Here is a 19,222-nt window from a genome sequence, read left to right as displayed (position 1 = left end):
ACCGATGACACGCGTCAACCAAGTTAGCGGGCCTGGCCACCCGGTCCTTTTAGAGTAGAGTTTCTTTTTATGGCAAGCATGGGTTGCTAAAGGCCCATTCTAACCTGGACCTTGACAGGTCGGGGAGGATGGGTCACCTTATGGGGATCTGACGTCTGGGGGAGGTTGTGTCATCTGGGGGAGGGTATGTCACCTGAGTATATCTACATGAGTCACCTTATGGAGGTATGTCGTCTAGGGGAGGGTGTGTCACCTGAGGGTCTGTCATCTGTGTGAGTGTTTTGTTTTTCCTGTGGGTACGTACGTGGGATATTCAACACCGAACCTTCATATGTGTATAAAGTGTTCAAACATTTCATTCATTCAGTATAACAAGAGCCCAATGACATTCCTTATCTAGACTTGCTACAGCACGTATTCCAACCCTGCATGGACTGCATTGGTTCGGGGTCCGAACGCATGCCAGACTATACCGGGGAAGCGATTTTCATAAACATTGCCGAAAAATAGCATAGTATTGAATCTACTTCATGAATCTCATTCCATAAATTATATTTTTAAATGATGAACACCTTATATGTTTCACAAAATCATGTTAATTGTGCTGTGTAACCCTGACAGGCACTGAAAGTAAATAGATCTAAGCTTGGAATTAATTAATTAATGCATCTTGTCACGCTGATAAACATTTTTAAAAAATAACCCCACCAAAAAAAACAAACAAAAAAACCCAAAAAACCCCATATATATTCTAACTAAAATAAACGATAAGTGACCCTTACCTCGATTCGCCCAGTTAGAATTTTAATGGAAACACAGAGACAGAAACATTTTTTTATCCGTGGTACTCTTGCTGCATGTCTATCACGACCTTGAACTTTCTTGAAATAGAAAATGGCGGCAAGGAAGAGAGCACTGGAAATGATCGCGTCGATTTTTGCAGTTTATGAACAAAATGCGATATGTCATGAGATATCCTAGCAACCTGTGGATACATAAGGTAGTGCTTTAACTGTTTGTACCTTACAGATATATTTATTTATGTTTTGATTACGTTGTAGAGAGATATAGCACAACAGGCATGCGACTGCGCCATCATCCACTGTTGCCAGTGTTGAGCGCAGCAGGGACAAGCGTCAAGAGGCGATTGATCCCAACTCCTCTCGCGAAAAAGGCAGTGTTTGTTAATCATTATGACAGCAAAATCTGAATTATCAAAAGTCTTTCATCCATCCACACATCGTAAGTGTATCCGATGTGAATTTTGTTATTTGTTTATACATTTGAACTTGAACAATAAGAAGAAGAACAGGAAGAAATTCCAAAAAGCTGAAACTCAGATGGTCTCGCAGACCAGAATGTGTGCGTTTTTTCAAAAGGTCTGTTTCCGGGGTATCTTTCGTTTAACATGGCGAGCATGCAAAAGCGATGCACCCCCTGCCGTTTAAGATAATTTGACTTAGTTGGTAGGTATCATATTTTGACAGCTATCATTGTCGCAGTAAAATTGTCCAAAAAATTACATGTTTTGATTAAATGATCATTTGGGTTGAAATGATTAAATATTAAACTTTCCAGGCCTGATAGTTAACCTTGTTTTATGTCTTCTAAGGAACCTCATATTTCTAATTGTCCAACATTTTATTATTTTTAATTTGCTTTGGTAAATGCAGTGAAAATTGGGAATTTCATCTGCAATTTGTTGCAGACTTGGGGTTCAGAACAGGTCTGAACATCAGCATTCAGTATTGTTATGTTTGGTGACACTGTAAAAATGTTAAGCTGTGTTTGAAAATAAGGGGACACTGGAGTCCTCAGGTTGTGGGTGAAATGATGACTACCAAGCAAGTGGTTTGCTGTGATAACCACCTGCAGCAAGTCACAAGCTTAGGTGATTATTTTGCATATACCACTGGGTCAAAACAAAAATACCTGTGTTAATTGACAGTCATCATTATTAAGGACAATGTGCAGATGTACTAATTTTTTTAAAAAAAAAAAAGCTGAATGGTTCTGTATTTATTAAACATGCAATAATAAAGAATAACTGTTTCCTACATACAATGCAATATATTGTAAATACGCTGTTGGTAAAAGTTTTAGTTAAATGTTTATTTTGTATTGTTGAGTACAGATATTTTTACATGTTGATTATTTTTCTAAAACTAACAGACAAGAGAGGACAGACCCCCATTCACCATCCACCATTCACCCAGATGACAGACGCTCCAGGTAAACACAGTTCCCTCAGATGACAGACCCCACAGGTAACCATTGTCCCCTCAGGTAAACATTTTGTCCCCAGGTGACATATTCTTCTCCAGGAGACAGACCCGCATTAGGTAATACACTCTGCTCCAGGTGACACCCCCTCCCCCAGGTGACATACTCTTCCCGAGGTGACTGACCCCCATAAGGTGATACACTCTGCTCCAAGTGACAGACCCCCATAAGGTGACCCATGTAGATACCCCCAGGTGACAGACCCCATAAGGTGATCCATGTAAATAACCCAGGTGACTAACCCTCCCCCTGATGACAGACACCCCCAGGGGACACACCTTCCCCTAGGTGACAGACCATCAGGAGGTGACCCATGTAGATCCTCCAGGTAAAACACCCTTCCCCAGGTGACAGAGTGAGTGAGTGAGTTTAGTTTTACGTCGCACTCAGCAATATTAATATTCCAGCTATGTGACGGCAGTCTGTAAATAATCAAGTCTGGACCTAACAATCCAGTGACTAACAACATGAGCATCAATCAGCGCAATTGGGAACCGATGACATGTGTCAACAAAGTCAGCGAGCCTCACCACCTGATCCCGTTAGTCGTCTCTTACGACAAGCACAGTCGCCTTTTAGGGCAAGCATGGGTTGCTGAAGGCCTATTCCACCCCGGGACTTTCATGGGTCCCCTGATTATAGACCCTCCCAAATAGTACAGCCTCTCACAGACAGCAGACCCCAATAAGGTGACCCATGTAGATAACCCAAGGCGACACACCCTCCCCCAGACAGCAGACCCTGAGAAGGTGACCCATTTAGATACTCCCAGGTGACACACCCTCCCCCAGACAGCAGACCCTGAGGTGACCCATGTAGATACCCCCAGGTGACACACCCTCCCCCAGACAGCAGACCCTGAGAAGGTGACCCATGAGGGTTCATTGTGCGTATATGGAGACGATCTGTTTGATTGGCATTTTAGAAATATGTTGAATAATAAGAAAGAAAGATTCTTATTTTTATTGTGTATGATGCTACATTTTGATATGGATTCATATACCGTTGTCAAGCAAGAGTGATAACGGTATAAGAATCCATATTAAAACGTCGCATCATATACAGTAGAAGAAAGTGTCATCCATTAACGATGTATAAATAGAGAAACTGGGAATCTTAGTTTGCACCGGTTTCCGTCTCATTAAGTCATCTGAGAAAAATGGATGCAGTTTGTTCACAACCCACAGACGTAACAACATGTCATGTGTTCAAGTATCGCACCTGCCTGTCTCTGTAATTACATAATGAGACAGAGAATAGGTACATAAGTCATAAATCGATGTATTTGTTTATGGTGTATAACCTCACAGGTGTTAAGTTGAAGTTGCAAGAGTGGAAGTTGTGTATTTGCATTTTGTCATTAGCAGACAGGCAGACACATTGAGTATTGTCTGTGACGGAGAAACATTTCAGTTTTCAAGCAGAGCAATCTTTAATGACTGTTGGTAATTTATGTTGGGGGGTAGGGGGGGTTTATGGGGGAGGTTGATGATGATTATTATGGAGTTACATGTTCAATGTGAATGACTACCCCCAGCACCCCCGTGCCTCCCTAGAATAATATAAGTGACCCCACCCCCACCACCCTCCATAGCCATAAATTTTAAAGTCCTTTTGCAATGAAAATAGTATTTCCAATGCTACGTTTCTTAAAAACTTGGTTTGCAACTAAGTATTGGACCAGTGTATTTTCATTACTGTAGACCCAAGATGCTTGTAATCACAAGAAATATCCCTGCAAGCATCACTTGCTGTGTTTTTATGAGTTACCTTTCTAGTTCAAGCCGCGTGAACCTAATCCCTGCACATGCACTACGTGTGCACCACAGCACAGCTATTGAAACCACTTTTCACGCCAGGGCTGTGGTGAAGTCAGGGGATATTTCGTTTTAAGCTGAATTTAAATTTTTGAGAATTTGTTACTGTAAATCCAAACCGAAAGGTGTCAGAATCAGCTAAGTTGTGTTTTGAGTTACATGTGATCTTTAAGATAATTTATTATGAAGATATTTATTCTCCGTATTGTGTTTTGCGGTATAAAAATGGACTCAGTCCATGAGTATTGCCTTTTGCGGAGCAAGGCTCTTATTTTTGAAGCGTTCGTAACCCCAAGAATTGTTAACTTTGATCATAGCCAGTGTGTTATAAATGGGCATAAGAAGTTTGTTGGGCTATGAACATTTGGAGAATAGCTAGCCTGATCTCTAGAAATGTTCCAATATTTCCTAACCAAACTTGGTAAATGGATAGGTCAGGTGGTGTACTGGTGCATTTTGGTAGATTGGGCATTCTGAATTGAATATTTTGGCTGTTTCCATGGCAACAAATTTGCCTTTGACTCAAATTGGTGGTATTCCTCTTTTCTGGAGCAGAACCTGTAGACCTTTCATTGTTTCTTTACCAATTTTCAAATTTACATATATCTAATGGTGAACTAGTGCCTTTTGGTAGTTGCAGAATTCTGATTAAAATAATGTTTATGTTTCTATGGCAAACATCAACTGAAGTTGGTGGTATTGCTCTTTTATGGAGCAGAACTTAAAAACCTTCACTACTCTCCGTCCACTTTCCTATATACATGCCAAAATAGTTGACTTAATTATAGCTATGTAGACATATTCATGAAGAGTATTTTGCCATCGAGGGGAAATTGATGACTTTGTCCTCTCCTTTGAAAATGTATGGATATTCATAGAGTATATCCCACCAATGACAGAGGCACAGAGTTAATAGTCTGAAACGATTAATTTGTGAATCAATACTCTAACTATTCTTGTATGCTCTGTATTGTCTAAAAATTATCATGAATTATTTGGGCCAGTAACATGTCTGATGGGACAGTGACATTCTTGGGTCACTAGCCTGACTGGCAGTTTGAATCTATTTCTAACACTGACCATGTATATACCCAGATGACACACCCTCCCCCAGATGACAGACCTCCATGAGATGGCCCATGTATATACCCAGATGACACACCCTCCCCCAGATGACAGACCCCCATGAGGTGATCCATGTAGATAAACCAGGTGACACACCCTCCCCCAGATGACAGACCCCCATGAGGTGATCCATGTAGATAAACCAGGTGACACACACTCCCCCAGATGACAGACCCCCATGAGGTGATCCATGTAGATAAACCAGGTGACACACACTTCCCCAGATGACAGACCCCCATGAGGTGATCCATGTAGATAAACCAGGTGACACCAGGTCCTCCAGATAGTGGACCCCCATAAGGTGACCTATGTATACCTCCACGTGACAAACCCGACTCCAGGTAGTAGACCCCCATAAGGTGACCTATGTATACCTCCATGTGACAAACCCTCCTCCAGGTAGTAGACCCCCATAAGGTGACCTATGTATACCCCCACCTGACAAACCTTCCTCCAGGTAGTAGACCCCCATAAGGTGACCTATGTATACCCCCACCTGACAAACCCTCCTCCAGGTACTAGACCCCCATAAGGTGACCTATGTATCCCCCCATGTGACAAACCCTCCTCCAGGTAGTAGACCCCCGTAAAGTGAGTAATGGAGTGATTGAGAAAATGATTAAATATTGTAAGTTGATGGCTTTGAGTTCTGATGGTAAAGTGTTCCATAATTAGTTGTAAATATTGATGAGCTCTTTGAGGTATTTAGGGCTGTTTATCCCTGTAGAAGGCTTGGTAAGTCAGTAACAGGATTTTATAGGAGATACACTGTTGGACAGGCAGCCAATGGAGGCATTCCAGAACTGGAGTGATGTGGTCAGTGTGTCGTTTACGTATAATCGATCTCGCGGCAGAATTTTGTAGACATGATAGAATAGGCAGATTTTGTATAGTTTCCAATTAATGTGTCAAAAATGGCCATATAGACAACAGTGTCCAAATACATGCTAGCATAGGTACATTTTGTATTGTTTCTTGTTAAAGCTGTAGAAATGGTCAAGTGGTAAAACAGACTGTACAGTGTGCAGATGGAGACTAGAAAGGTTAGATTTTACATAGTGCCAAAGTAATGCTGTAGAAATTGCCAAGTGGTAAAACAGACTGTACAGTGTCGAGATAGATGCTAGCATGTGTAGATTTTTGCATAACTACCAGTTAATGCTGTAAAAATGGTCAAGTGGTAAATCAGACTGTAATGTCCAGATACATGCGGGTATGGGCAAATTTTGCAGAACTTGCAGTTAATGCTGTAGAAATGGTCAAGTGGTCAAATTGACTGTATGGTGTCCAGATACAGGGCTAGGATGGGTCGCTTTTGTTCAGCTTCCAGTTAATGAGGTACAACTTGTCAAGTGGTGATATATACTGTACAGTGTCCATACATACTGGCATGGGTATATTGTGTATAGTTTCCTGTCCATGCTGTAAAAATGGTCAAGTGGTCAAATAGACAGTACAGGATCCATGTGCATTCTTCTGGCATGTGAAGATTCTGCAAGTGGTCAAGTGGTCAGACTGTACAGTGTCCAAATACATACTGGCATGGGTAAATTTGCATAAGTTCCAGTTAATGCTGTAGAAATGGTCAAGTGGTAAAGGGAACTGTACAATGTCCATATGCATGCTAACCTGTGTAGGTTTTGTACAGTTTCCAGTTAATGCTGTAGAAATGGTCAAGTGGTCAAATGGTGTCCACATGCATGCTAGGATTGGTAGATTTGCCTTACTTCCAGTTGCTGTAGGATGAGTGAATGAGTATAGCTTTAAGCCACTGTATAGATACTGTATGGAGGCCAGATATGTACTCACTTGGGTGGATTTAGATTACAGGGTGTGGTCAGGTCGGTTTTCGTATCTTCAGGTTAAAGGTATTCCCGGGAAGTCACCAAGTGAGTGAGTGTGTTAAGTTTTACTCCACTTTCAACAATAATTCAGCTATATTGCGGCAGTCTGTAAATAATCGAGTCTGGACCAGACAATCCAGTGATCAATGACAAGAGCATCGATCTGCGCAGTTTGGAATGGATGACATGTCAACCAAGTCAGTGAACCTGACCAGCCGATCCTGTTAGTTGCCTCTTATGACAAGCAAATTAGCTGTTTATAGCAAGCATTGGTTGCTGATGGCCTCCTCTACCCTTTTACCCTCATGGTTAGATTACATTTACAGGGTACTAGTATCTTCAGGGTGGTTTATGTAGATTCAGGTTAAAGGTATTCTTTAGAAGTTATGAAGTAATGACACAGAGAGTGTATAGAGGCCAGATACATGCTGGCTTGGGTAGTTTTAGATTACAGGATGTCTTCAAGGTGGTTTGTGTACTTTCAGTATAAAGGCATTCTTTTGAAGTCATTAAGTGGTGACACAGACAGTGTACATGGGTCGAAGTGATCAGTTTATAGAGGCCTGATACATGCATGCTTGGGTAGATTACTGTTACAGGGTATCTTCAGGGTGGTTTGTGAAGTTTAAGGTTAAAGATGTTCTTTAGAAGTTATGAAGTAATGACACAGAGAGTGTATAGAGGCCAGATTTAGATTACAGGATGTGGTCAGGTCGGTTTTCGTATCTTCAGGTGCATGCTTGGGTGGATTACAATTACATGGTATCTTTTGGGTGGTTTGTGTATTTTAAGGTTAAAGATATTCTTTAGAAGTAATGACATAATGATACTGAGAGTGTATAGATGTGACCAGAAGTCAGATACACGTTGGCTTGGGTAGATTTAGATTAAAGGGTGTCTTCTGTGTGGTTTGTGTAGCACCAGGTTAAAGGTATTCTCTGAAAGTCATCAAGTAGACCGTATAGAGGTGAGATACATATAAACCTGGGTAGATTTAGATTACAGGGTGTATTCAGGGTGGTTTTTGCGTAGCTTCATATGAAAGGTATTCTCTGGCAGTCATCAAGAAGACAGTGTATGGAGGTGAGATATACGTTAGCGTCAGTAACTATAGATTACAGGGTGTCTTTCAGAGGGTTGTTTGTGTAGCCTCAGGTTAAAAGTTTCTCTGGAAGTTATGAAGCAGTTACATGGTTTATAGAGGTCAGATATGTACTCACTTGGGTAGATTTAAATCATAGGGTGTGTTCAGGTTGGTTTGAGTAGCTTCAGGTTGAAGTTAACTGTGGAAAATGTCAGTGTTGGTTGAGGAAACTATACAAAGAGGCCAGATACATGCTAGCATGGGTAGATTTAGATTACAGAGTGTCTTCAGGGTGGTTTCTTTAGCTTCAGGTTAAAGGGGATGGTGAGGTAACCCAGTGGTTAAAGCGTTTGCTATTCACACATAGTTAGGGTTTGACTCCCCAATTTTGTGAAGGTGGACAGCACAGCTTCATGTTAAATGTGTTTTCTGTAAGTGTTGGTCAAACAGACTCTATACAGGCCAGATAGAGCGTAGCTTGTGTATGTTTTGATTTTGTGGGAATGGTTTGCACATCTTCAGGTTGAAAGTATTTTCTGGATGTTGTCTATATGGAGCGTGATCCAGGTGGCACACCCTCCCCCAGATGACTGACACCCCTTGCCACCACTTGTTTTTATGGAGAGTGACCAAAGTGACACACCATATCCACGATTACTGTCACCTCTCACCTTAGTTGTGTCTATGGAGAGTGACCCAGGTGACACACTCCCCAAAATGACTGACACCCCTCACTCCCAGATGTCTATATGGAAAGTGATGCAGGTGCCACATTCTCCCCCAGATAACTGACACCCCTCATCCACAACTGTTCATATGGAAAGTGACTCATTTGACTGACACCCCTCACCCCTAGTTCTTTATATGGAAAGTGACTCAGGTGGCACACCCTCCCTCATATGACAGACACCTCTCACCCCCAACTGTCTATATAGCGATTGACCCAGGGGTGACACACCACCACCAAGATGACTGACACCCCTCACCCCTAGTTGTCTATGGAGAGTGACCCAGGTGACACATCCTGCTCCAGATGACTGACACCCCTCACCCCCAGTTGTCTATATCTAGAGGAACCCAGGTGACACACCCTGCTCCAGATGAATGAAACTCCTCACCCCCAACTGTCTATATGGAGAGTGACCCAGGTGACACACCCTGCTCCAGATGAATGAAACCCCTGACCCCCAACTGTCTATATGGAGAGTGACCCAGGTGACACACCCTCATCCCCAGATGACTGACGCCCCTCATCCCCAGTTGCCTATATAGAGGGTGACCCAGGTGACACATCCTGCTCCAGATGAATGAAACCCCTCACCCCCAGTTGTCTATATGGAGAGTGACCCAGGTGACACACCCTCATCCCCAGATGACTGACGCCCCTCATCCCCAGTTGCCTATATGGAGAGTGACCGAGGTGACACAACCTGCTCCAGATGAATGAAACCCCTGACCCCCAGTTGTCTATATGGAGATTGACCCAGGTGACACACCCTCCCCCAGATGACTGACGCCCCTCATCCATAGTTGTCTATATGGAGATTGACCGAGGTGACACACCCTCATCCCCAGATGACTGACACCCCTCACCCCCAGTTGTCTATATGGAGATTGACCGAGGTGACACACCCTCCCCCAGATGACTGACACCCCTCATCCCTAGTTGTCTATATGGAGATTGACCGAGGTGACACACCCTCCCCCAAATGACTAGCGTGGTTAGATTTTACATGGTGTCTAGTTAATGCTGTAGAAATTGTGAAGTGGTCAGATAGACTGTTCAGTGTCTTTTCAACATCTTTCAGTAAAACTTGGCAGACATTTGTGGCAGACACCAAAGTGGTGTCTTTTTCTATTTACCTGTTTTTGTGATTTATGATCTTCTTGGTTTCCATGGAAACACACTGAACTTAGTCTAAAAATGAGAGGTTTCATTTGTCTTAAGATGGAGGGATGGGCTTTGTATTCAAGAGCACAAATAAAAAAACTATTTAATATCATTCAGGAAAACATGGGAGATACTTGAGGCAGACTACAAAGTGATGCCAATTTACAAAGTTTTGGCTTTTTTTCCCCTGGTTTCCATGGAAACAGTTCGGTCTCATTCTCAAAATTTAGGGATAGGCTTCGTTTCCTTAGCACAACTCAAAACCATTTGATATCTTTCAACAGATCTTGCCAGATAAATGAGAAGATCTTGAAGTGGTGTCTTTTTGTGTTTACAGATGTATGGCATTTATATTTTTCATGATTTCCAAAATTTCAAATTTCAAAATTAGCAACCTGTGAAGGTCCCGGGGTAGAATAGGCCTTCAGCAACCCATGCTTGCTATAAAAGGAAACTGTACTTGTTGTAAGAGGTGACTAATGGGATCGGGTGGTCAGGCTTGCTGACTTGGTTGACACAAGTCATTGGTTCCCAATTCTGCAGATCGATGCTCATGTTGTTGATCACTGGATTGTCTGGTCCAGACTCGATTATTTACAGACTGCGGCCATATAGCTGGAATATTTCTTAGTTTATTTCTAAACTCACTCAAAATTAGCCTGAAAAAAAATCAAGGAACTGTTAGATGATTTGTCCTTTCAGATGTGTGGTGGCTGGTTGTATCTGTCATCTTCTGATGGCTCTTGTTTATAGTTTCCAGTTAATGCAGTACAAATTGTCAAGTGGTCAAACAGACTGTACATTACTGGAATGGTTATATTTTGTAAATGCTGTAGAATGGTCAAGTGGTCAAAGAGACTGTACAGTGTCCTGATGCATGCTAGCATGGGTAGATTTTGCATAGCGTCCAGTTAATGCTATTGGAACAGTTAAGTGGTCAAAGAGACTGTGAAGTTTCCAGTTACCTGCTAGCATGGGTAGTTTTTACATTGTGTCAAGTTAATGCTGTAGAAATGGTCAAGTGGTCAAACAGACTGTACAGCGTCCAGATACAGGCAGGCATGGGTAGATTTTACATTGTGTCCAGTTAATGCTGTAGGAATGTCTAGTGGTCAACAGACTCTACAATGCTTAGATACATGTTGTGTTTTGTACAGTTTCCAGTTGCTGTGGTACAAATGGTCAAGTGGTAAGATAGAGTGCACAGTGTTGGGAGCCATACTGGTATGGATAGATTTCACATAACGTCCAGTTAATGCTGTGAAAATGGTCAAGTGGTCAAACAGACTGTACAGCGTCCAGATACAGGCTAGCATGGGTAGATTTTACATTGTGTAAAGTTAATGCTGTAGGAATGGTCAAGTGGTCAAGGAGACTGTACTGTGTCCAGATACATGCTAGCATGGGTAGATTTGGCATACGTTCCAGGTTTCAGAAATGGTCAAGTGGTCAAACAGACTGTACAGCGTCCAGATACAGGCTAGCATGGGTAGATTTGGCATACGTTCCAGGTTTTAGAAATGGTCAAGTGGTCAAATAGACTGTATAGTGTCCAGATACATGCTTAAAAGGGGTAAATTTTGTGTAGCATCCCGTCAGTGCTGTAGAAATGGTCAAGTGATCAAGTAGTCAACAATGTCCAACCATGTCTAGCAAGGGATGGATTTTATACAGGTTAATGGTCAAGTGGACAGACTGTACACTGTCCAGATACATGCTAGCAAGGGATGGATTTTATACAGGTTCCAGTTAATGCTGTAGATATGGTCAAGTGGACAGACTGCATGTACACTCTCCAGATACATGCTAGCAAGGGATGGATTTTATACAGGTTCCAGTTAATGCTGTAGATATGGTCAAGTGGACAGACTGTACACTGTCCAGATACATGCTAGCAAGGGGAGATTTTTTTGTAGAATCTAGTTAATGCTGTAGAAACGCTCCAGTTTTCAAATAGACTGTACTGTGTGTCCAAACACACGCTAGCAGGGACATGTTTTGTAAAGGTTCAAGTTAATGCTGTAGAAATAATCAAGTGGTCAAATAGACTGTACAGTGTCCAGATACATGCTGGCAGGCGGAGATTCAGTGTAGCTTCCAGTTAATGCTGTAGAAATGTTCAAGTGGTCAAATAGACTGTACATTGTCCAGATATGTGAGAGCTGAAGTAGATTTTGTGTAGCTTCCTGTTAATGCTGTAGAAATGGTCAAGTGGTCAAATAGACAACACTGTCCAGATAGATGCTGTTAAGGTTAGATTTTGTATAGCTTCCATTTAATGCTGTAGAAAGAGCAAATGTGTCTAGCTTTAAGCCTCACTCAGGAATATTCCAGCTGGTGGCAGTCCGTAAATAATCAAGTGTGGACTAGAGAATACAGTGATCAACATCATGAGCATCGATCTGCGCATTTGGGAACCGATGAGGTGTCAGCCAAGTCAGCAAGTCTGACTGTGTGATCCTGTTAATCACCTCTTATGACAAGCATATTCAGATTCAGACTTTTTCGCAAACGTGAGAGGTGTGTTTCGTTTCTGGAGCACATCTCCAAAAGTTACTAATATCTGTGAGCAAAACTTGGCAGATACGTAGGGGAGACCCTATTGTGGTGCCTTTTGCTATTTACAGATTTTTGTGATCTATCATTTTCCGAGTTTCCATGGAAACGATTCTAACTTAGTCTCAAAATGGAGGGATTGTCTTTGTGTCCGGAGCACAGCTAGAAAACTATTTAATATTTTACAACAAAACTTGGCAGACATTTGAGGCAGACCACAAAGTGGTGCCTTTTGCTATGTGCATGTTTTTTGTGATTTATTGTTTTCATGTTTCCATGAAAAGATTTTTGACCTAAGTCTCAAAAGTGAGAGGTGTGTTTTGTTTCCAGACTCAGAAACTTCCTAAGATCTGTATGTAAAACTTGGTAGATATGTGTGGAAGACCCCAAAGTGGTGACTTTTGTTATTTACAGGTTTTTGTGATTATGATTTTCCCCGAGTCCACAGAAACGATTCTGACTTCGTCTCAAAATGGAGGGATGGGCTTCGTTTCTCGAGCACAACTTGAAAACTTTCAGAAAAGCGTGGCAGATATGTGAGGTAGATCCCAGAGTGGTGCCTTTAGAAGGTACTCTCTGGAAGTGATGACAGACTGTGTGTAAAGGCAAGATACATGCTAGCTTGGGTAGATCATGATCAGAGGGTGTTTTCAGGGTGGTTTGTGTATCATCTGGAAGTTACAAAGTGGACTGTGTACAGAGGCCACATACATGCTAGCTTGGGTAGATTCAGATTACAGGATGTCTTCAGGAAGGTTTGTCTAGCTCAGTTTAAAGGTATTGTCTGGAAATCGTTAAGGTGACTGTGTATAGAGGCCAGATGCATGCTAGCTGGGATAGATTCAGATTACAGGGTGTCGTCAGGGTGGTTTGTCTAGCTCAGGTTAAAGGTATTCTCTGGAGGTCATGAAGTAGAGTGCGTGTTGAGGCCAGATACAGGCTAGTGTGTTTAAATTTTTATTACATCTTCTGTTCAGGCTGGTTTGTGTAGCTCCAGGTTAATTTTAATTTTTGGAAGTCCTGAAGTAGACTGTGCATAGAAGCCAGATACATGCTACCTTGAGTAGATTCAGGTGGCACCATGTGTTCAAAGTGGTGTTTGTAGCTCCACGGTAAAGACATTCTTTGGAAGTCACGAAGTAGAATGTGGAGGGATACCACCAGATACAGGCTATGTTTGGTAGATTTAGATTACAGGGTGGCTTCAATGTGGTTTGTGTAGCTTAAGGTCAAAGGTGTTCCGTGGAGATCATTATGTAGACTATAGAGGCAGGAGAAAGGTTAGGGTGTTAATTTTAGATAGCTGGGTGTGTATAGGTTGGTTTGTGTACCTCAGGTTAGAGGTATTTGCTGGATGTCATGAAGAAAACTATGTATAGAGGCGAGATACAGCCAGCTAGAGTAGATTCAGAAAACAGTAGTGTGTGTCTTCAGAGTTGTTTGTGTAGCTCAGTTTAAACTTGTTATCTGGAAGTCATGAACGAAAGTATGTATAGAAGCCAGATACATGCTAACTGGGGTAGATTCAGATTTTCAGGGTGTCATCAGGGTGGGGTCAGACCAGATGCATGCTGGCTGTGATAGATTTAGATTAAAAGGTATCTTCAAGGTAAACAGTATAGCTTCAGGCTAATTTTATTGGTTGGAAGTCATCACGTAGACTGTATGGAAGGTAGATACATCCTAGAAGGGGTAGATTCAGATGACACCTTGTCTCCAGGGTGGTTTGTGTAGCTCAAGTAAAACATATTCTCTGAACGTCATGAAGTAAACGATGTATAGAGGCCAGATACATGTTAACAGGGGTAGATTCAGGTGTCACCATGTCTTCAGGGTGGTTTGTGTAGCTTAAGGTTAAAGGTATTCTCTGGAAGTCATCAAGTAGACCATGTATAGATTCCAGATACAGGTTAGCGTGTTTAAATTGAGATGACATCTTCTGTTCAGGGTGGTAGGTGTAGCTCCAGGTTAATTTTATTCTCATGAGGTAGACTGTGTACAGTGGGCAGATACATGCTAGCTGGGTAGGCTGTCTTCAGGTTGGTTTGTGCACCTCCAGGTGAATGGCATTCTCTGTGTATCATCAAGTAGAGTGTGTATAGGGTCCAGATACATGCTAGGTGGGGTAGATTCAGATTAGAGGGTGTCTTCAGGATGGCGTGTGTAGTTCAGATTCAAAAGGTATTCTTTGGAAGTCACCAAGTAGACCAGGTATGTAGTCAAGAGATGTGCTAGGGTTTTTAGTTTTGCATTATTGGGCGTGTTCAAGGTGTTTTGTGTAGCTGGGTTGAAAGTAGATTACAGTGTTTGTTCAGGGTGGTCTTTGTGGCGCAGTTGAAACTTATTTTTTGGAAGTCATGAAGTAAAGTATGTATAGAGGCCAGATCCATGCTGGCTGGGGTAGATTGAAATTACAGGGTGTCTTCAGGGTGGTTTGTGTAGCTTCAGGTTAAAGGTACTCTCTGGAAGTCATGATGTAGACTGTTTACTAGCTCAGCTTAAAGTTATTCTCTGGAATTCATGGGCATAGAGTGTGAATGGAGACCAGATATAGGATAGCTGGGGTAGATTGAGATTAGAGTGTGTCTTCAGGGTGGCTTGTCTAGCTCAGGTTAAAGGTACTCTCTGGTGTTCAGGGTGGTTTGTGTAAGTTGAGGTTGAAAGTGTTCGCTGGAGATCATAACGTAGACTATGTATAGAGGCAGGAGATATGTTAGGGTGTTTAGTTTTGGATTGCTGGCTGTATTTAGTTTGGTTTGTGAAGCTCAGGGTAAAGGTATTCTGTGGAAGTCATAAAGTAAACTATGTATGGAGGCCAGACACATGCCAGCTCGAGTAGATTCAGATAACAGGGTGTCTTCAGAGTGGTTTCTGAAACTCAGTTTTGATTTGTTGGGGTAGATTCACATTCCAGGGTGTGTGCATTGTGTGTTCATTGTGTGTGCAAGGTGAGTTGTGTAACTCGGGTTAAGGTATTCTGTGGAAGTCATGAGTAGACTATGTATAGAATCCAGATACATACTAGCTTGGGTAGATTCAGATTACAGGGTATGTTCAGGACAATTTGGGTAGCTCAGTTTAAACTTGTTCTTTGGAAGTCATGAAGGAAACTGTGTATAGCCACCAGATACATTCTAGCTTGGGTCGATTGCATGACCCATGTAGGTACTCCCAGGTGACATCCCTTCAACGAGGGAACAGACCCATGTAGATAATCCCAGATGATACACCCTCCCCCACACGACAGCCCCCCATAAGGTGATTCATGTAGATACCCCCAGGTGACAGCCCCCCATAAGGTGACCCATGTAGATAACCCCTGATGACACACCCTCAGTCTGGTGACAGACCCCATAAAGTGATCCATGTAGGTAACCCAGATGACACACCCTTCCCCCAGACAGCAGACCCCAAAAAAGGAGACCCATATACATACCCCCAGATGACACACCCTCCCCCAGACAGCAGACCCCGAAAAGGAGACCCATGTATATACCCCCAGGTGACACACCCTCCCCCAGACAGCAGACCCCGAAAAGGAGACCCATGTATATACCGCCAGGCAACACACCTTCCCCCAGATCATGTTTCCTGAATCCTGACAGCATGCGTATTGTTACAAAATACTATCTAAATTGTGAAGAAGAACGTCATTGGTCAGTTCTGAAGAGCCAGAGCATGACGCCTGTGATTCATCATTGGTTGAAAGCAAAACCCAGACAGCTAAAGAGGATTCTCCAACCCAGGAATCTGAGGAAGTCAGAAATTTACATGCATGTGAGCAGAGAATAGTGAAGCCCAAACAGCTCAAGATTCTGACTGTGACAGCTGCCATGATAGTGATGGCAGCATCTCAGATGCAGACAATTTCGATGTGGGGGATTGTTCCGCCAGTGATGATGAATGAAGTCCTTAAAGGTCACATGCAATCCCCCCAAAACTTAAATAATTAGAACACAGTTATCATGTTTTTATGATATATAATATACATTGCTGGTAGTGAAAAAAAAACAAATAACGTTATAAGCGTACAATTGTGAATCAAATGGGCAATATTTTGTACTTGGATGTACTTCCCTCGAAACCAAGCACCCAGAAGACTGAACCCGAGTTGGGTGTGCACTCAAGGGTATAATGAATACTTTGCAGTGGCTGGTTCATTTGCAGATACACTGAGATTTGATTGTGTGTATATAGAGATGATCTCTTTGATTGGCATTTTAGAAATATGTTGAGTACTAAGAAGGTAACATTCTTCATGGATAACAAGTTTTTTTATTGTATACAATACATGTTTTGGTATGGATTCATATACCGTTGTCATGCAAGAGATTGTCGTCGATCAAAGTACAAAGCAGAACTTGAAACTCTTGAAACTGACAATATGGGTTTGCTCCGTCGGATCAAGTCATCTGAGAAAAATGGATGTACAACCCATAGACGTTATAACATGTCATGTGTACAAGTATTACACCTGCCTGTCTCTGTAATTACATAATGTGACAGAGACAGAACTCAGGTGCACAAGCCATAAATCAGTGTATTTGTTTATGGTGTATACCCTCATAGGTGTTGTCTGTGACAGAGACTGCTTGTTACACTTAACATATTTTCTGTGCTTCCATAGACATGTATTAAAACATTTCATTTTTCAAGCTGAGCAATCTTTAGGGACCGTTCATAATTTATGTCTAGCCATGATGACGGTGATTATGGAGTTTCATGTACAAACACACTACGTGAATGACTAGCCCCCAAACCCCCCACCCAAAAAATAATGTGCAATGTAAGTGATCTCCCTGCTTGTCATGTTCAATGAACTCCCTCCAGAACATGTGTACAAAATTGATGACCCCCCCCCCACCACACACACACACACACACCTTCCTAGAATGATATAGGTGTGACCCCCTTACCACCACCCCCTTAGCCATAAATTATGAACATTCCTTTCTTGAAAACTATGTTTGCAGCTAAGTATGGGACCAGTGTATTTTTATTACTGCAGAACCAAGATGCTTGTAATCACAAGAAATATCCCTGCACGCCTCACTTGCTGTCGTTTTACGAGTCACCTTTCCAGTTCCAGCTGTGTGAACCTAAACCCTGCACATGCACTATGTGTGCACCCAAACCACTATTCAGGCCAGCGCTGCGGTGAAATTTGGGGACAATCAATTATGCTAGACTGCTTTTGGTTTCTAGAAAATCATATCCTCGGTTATGCCGAAACCTAAAGACGTGTTCTGAAACTTCAAAACCATCTCCCAAATTTTAAGCTGAATTTTAATTTTTGATAATTTGTCACTGTAAGTCCAAACCAAAAGGTGTCAGAATCTGCTAAGATGTGATTTGTGTTACACTTCTTTGATTCTGATACCTTTCGGTTTGCACTAACTGAAACAACTCAAACATGCCAATTCTACCTTTAAAGTTGAAAAAAATGCAATGAAAAAAACCCTACAAAGTCAGAGTTGAAACAATTCACTCTGGGGGAAGAAGTGGTTTCAACAGCTATGCTGCGCTGCGCTCATGACTAAATAGGTTCATGGCTTAAAACAGTATGCCTGCCCAGAGTATCAGGTTGTTAGCAGTAGTCTAATCTTGGTTGTGTACATAAACAAGTAAATAATCTACTCGTTACATGAAAAAAAAAAACATTTTGAATGTGATAAGCAGACTCTGTCCAAGAGAAAACTCAGTGTCTGGTTTATTGACAACTACATGTCTACCTGTCTGCCAATTACAATATGCTCTACACAACTTCAATTACTGAAATTAGCACCTGTCAGGCTTATGAGCTATAAACAAAGAGCTGGCTAAGCGTATCGGCAAATGAACCAATGGCCAATGACAAGGCCTCGTTCCACATGAGTGCACATCCACCAGCTCTGACTGGGTTTGGTATCGCAACTGCTTCGTTTCGAGGAGGTAAACCCAAGTACAAAATATTGCACGTTTGATTTGCAGTTATACGCTTACAATTTTGTTTATTTGACTTTTTTTACAATCACCAATGCATTTTATATCTCATGAACATATGATAACTGTGTTTTAATTATGTTTGATTTTTTGGTTGCATGTGACCTTTAAAATAATTAATTATTTATTCACAGCATTGTGTTTTGCGACATTTAAATGCACTTGGTCCATGCACGTTTGTCTTTTTGTGGAGCAGGGCCCTTATTCTTGAAATGTTCATAGCCTCAAGAATTCTTAACTTTGATCGTAGCCAGTGTAATATGGGTGGGCATGAGAAGTTTGTTGGGCTATGAATGTTTTGAGAATAGCTAACCTGATCTTTAGAACCGTTCAATATTTCCTTACCAAACTTGGCAAATAGATAGGTCAGGCGGTGTACTGGTGCATTACGGTTGTTTGGGCATTCTGAATTGAATATTTTGGGCATTTCCATGTCAACAAATTTGCCTTTGATTCAAATTGGTGGAATTACTATTTTCTGGAGCATAACCTGTAAACCATTCACTGTTTCTTCACCGAATTTCATACATACATATATCTAATGGTGAACTGTTACCTTTTGGTACTTTTGGAATTCTGATTAAAATAAAGTTTGTGTTTCTACGGCAACAATTTTGGCTTCAACTGAAGTTGGTGGTAT

The 19,222-nt window shown here is 41.8% G+C and overlaps 1 long non-coding RNA gene across 1 annotated transcript in view; it reads left to right on the top strand.

The window, feature by feature from the left end:
• Window positions 1-903: 903 nt before the first annotated feature.
• The window catches only part of LOC137282770 (uncharacterized), a 31,194-nt gene continuing 12,875 nt past the window's right edge, over window positions 904-19,222 (top strand). The window contains exons 1-2 of the long non-coding RNA XR_010956844.1: window positions 904-1,000; window positions 2,173-2,232. This is a non-coding gene — a long non-coding RNA (uncharacterized lncRNA). The remainder of the gene's footprint in view (window positions 1,001-2,172; window positions 2,233-19,222) is intronic.

Source organism: Haliotis asinina, chromosome 4 (genome assembly GCF_037392515.1).
Source record: "Haliotis asinina isolate JCU_RB_2024 chromosome 4, JCU_Hal_asi_v2, whole genome shotgun sequence".
NCBI classification, from domain to species: domain Eukaryota; kingdom Metazoa; phylum Mollusca; class Gastropoda; order Lepetellida; family Haliotidae; genus Haliotis; species Haliotis asinina.
Note: the sequence above shows the minus strand (reverse complement) of the source record. Positions and strands in the feature narration are given on the sequence as shown.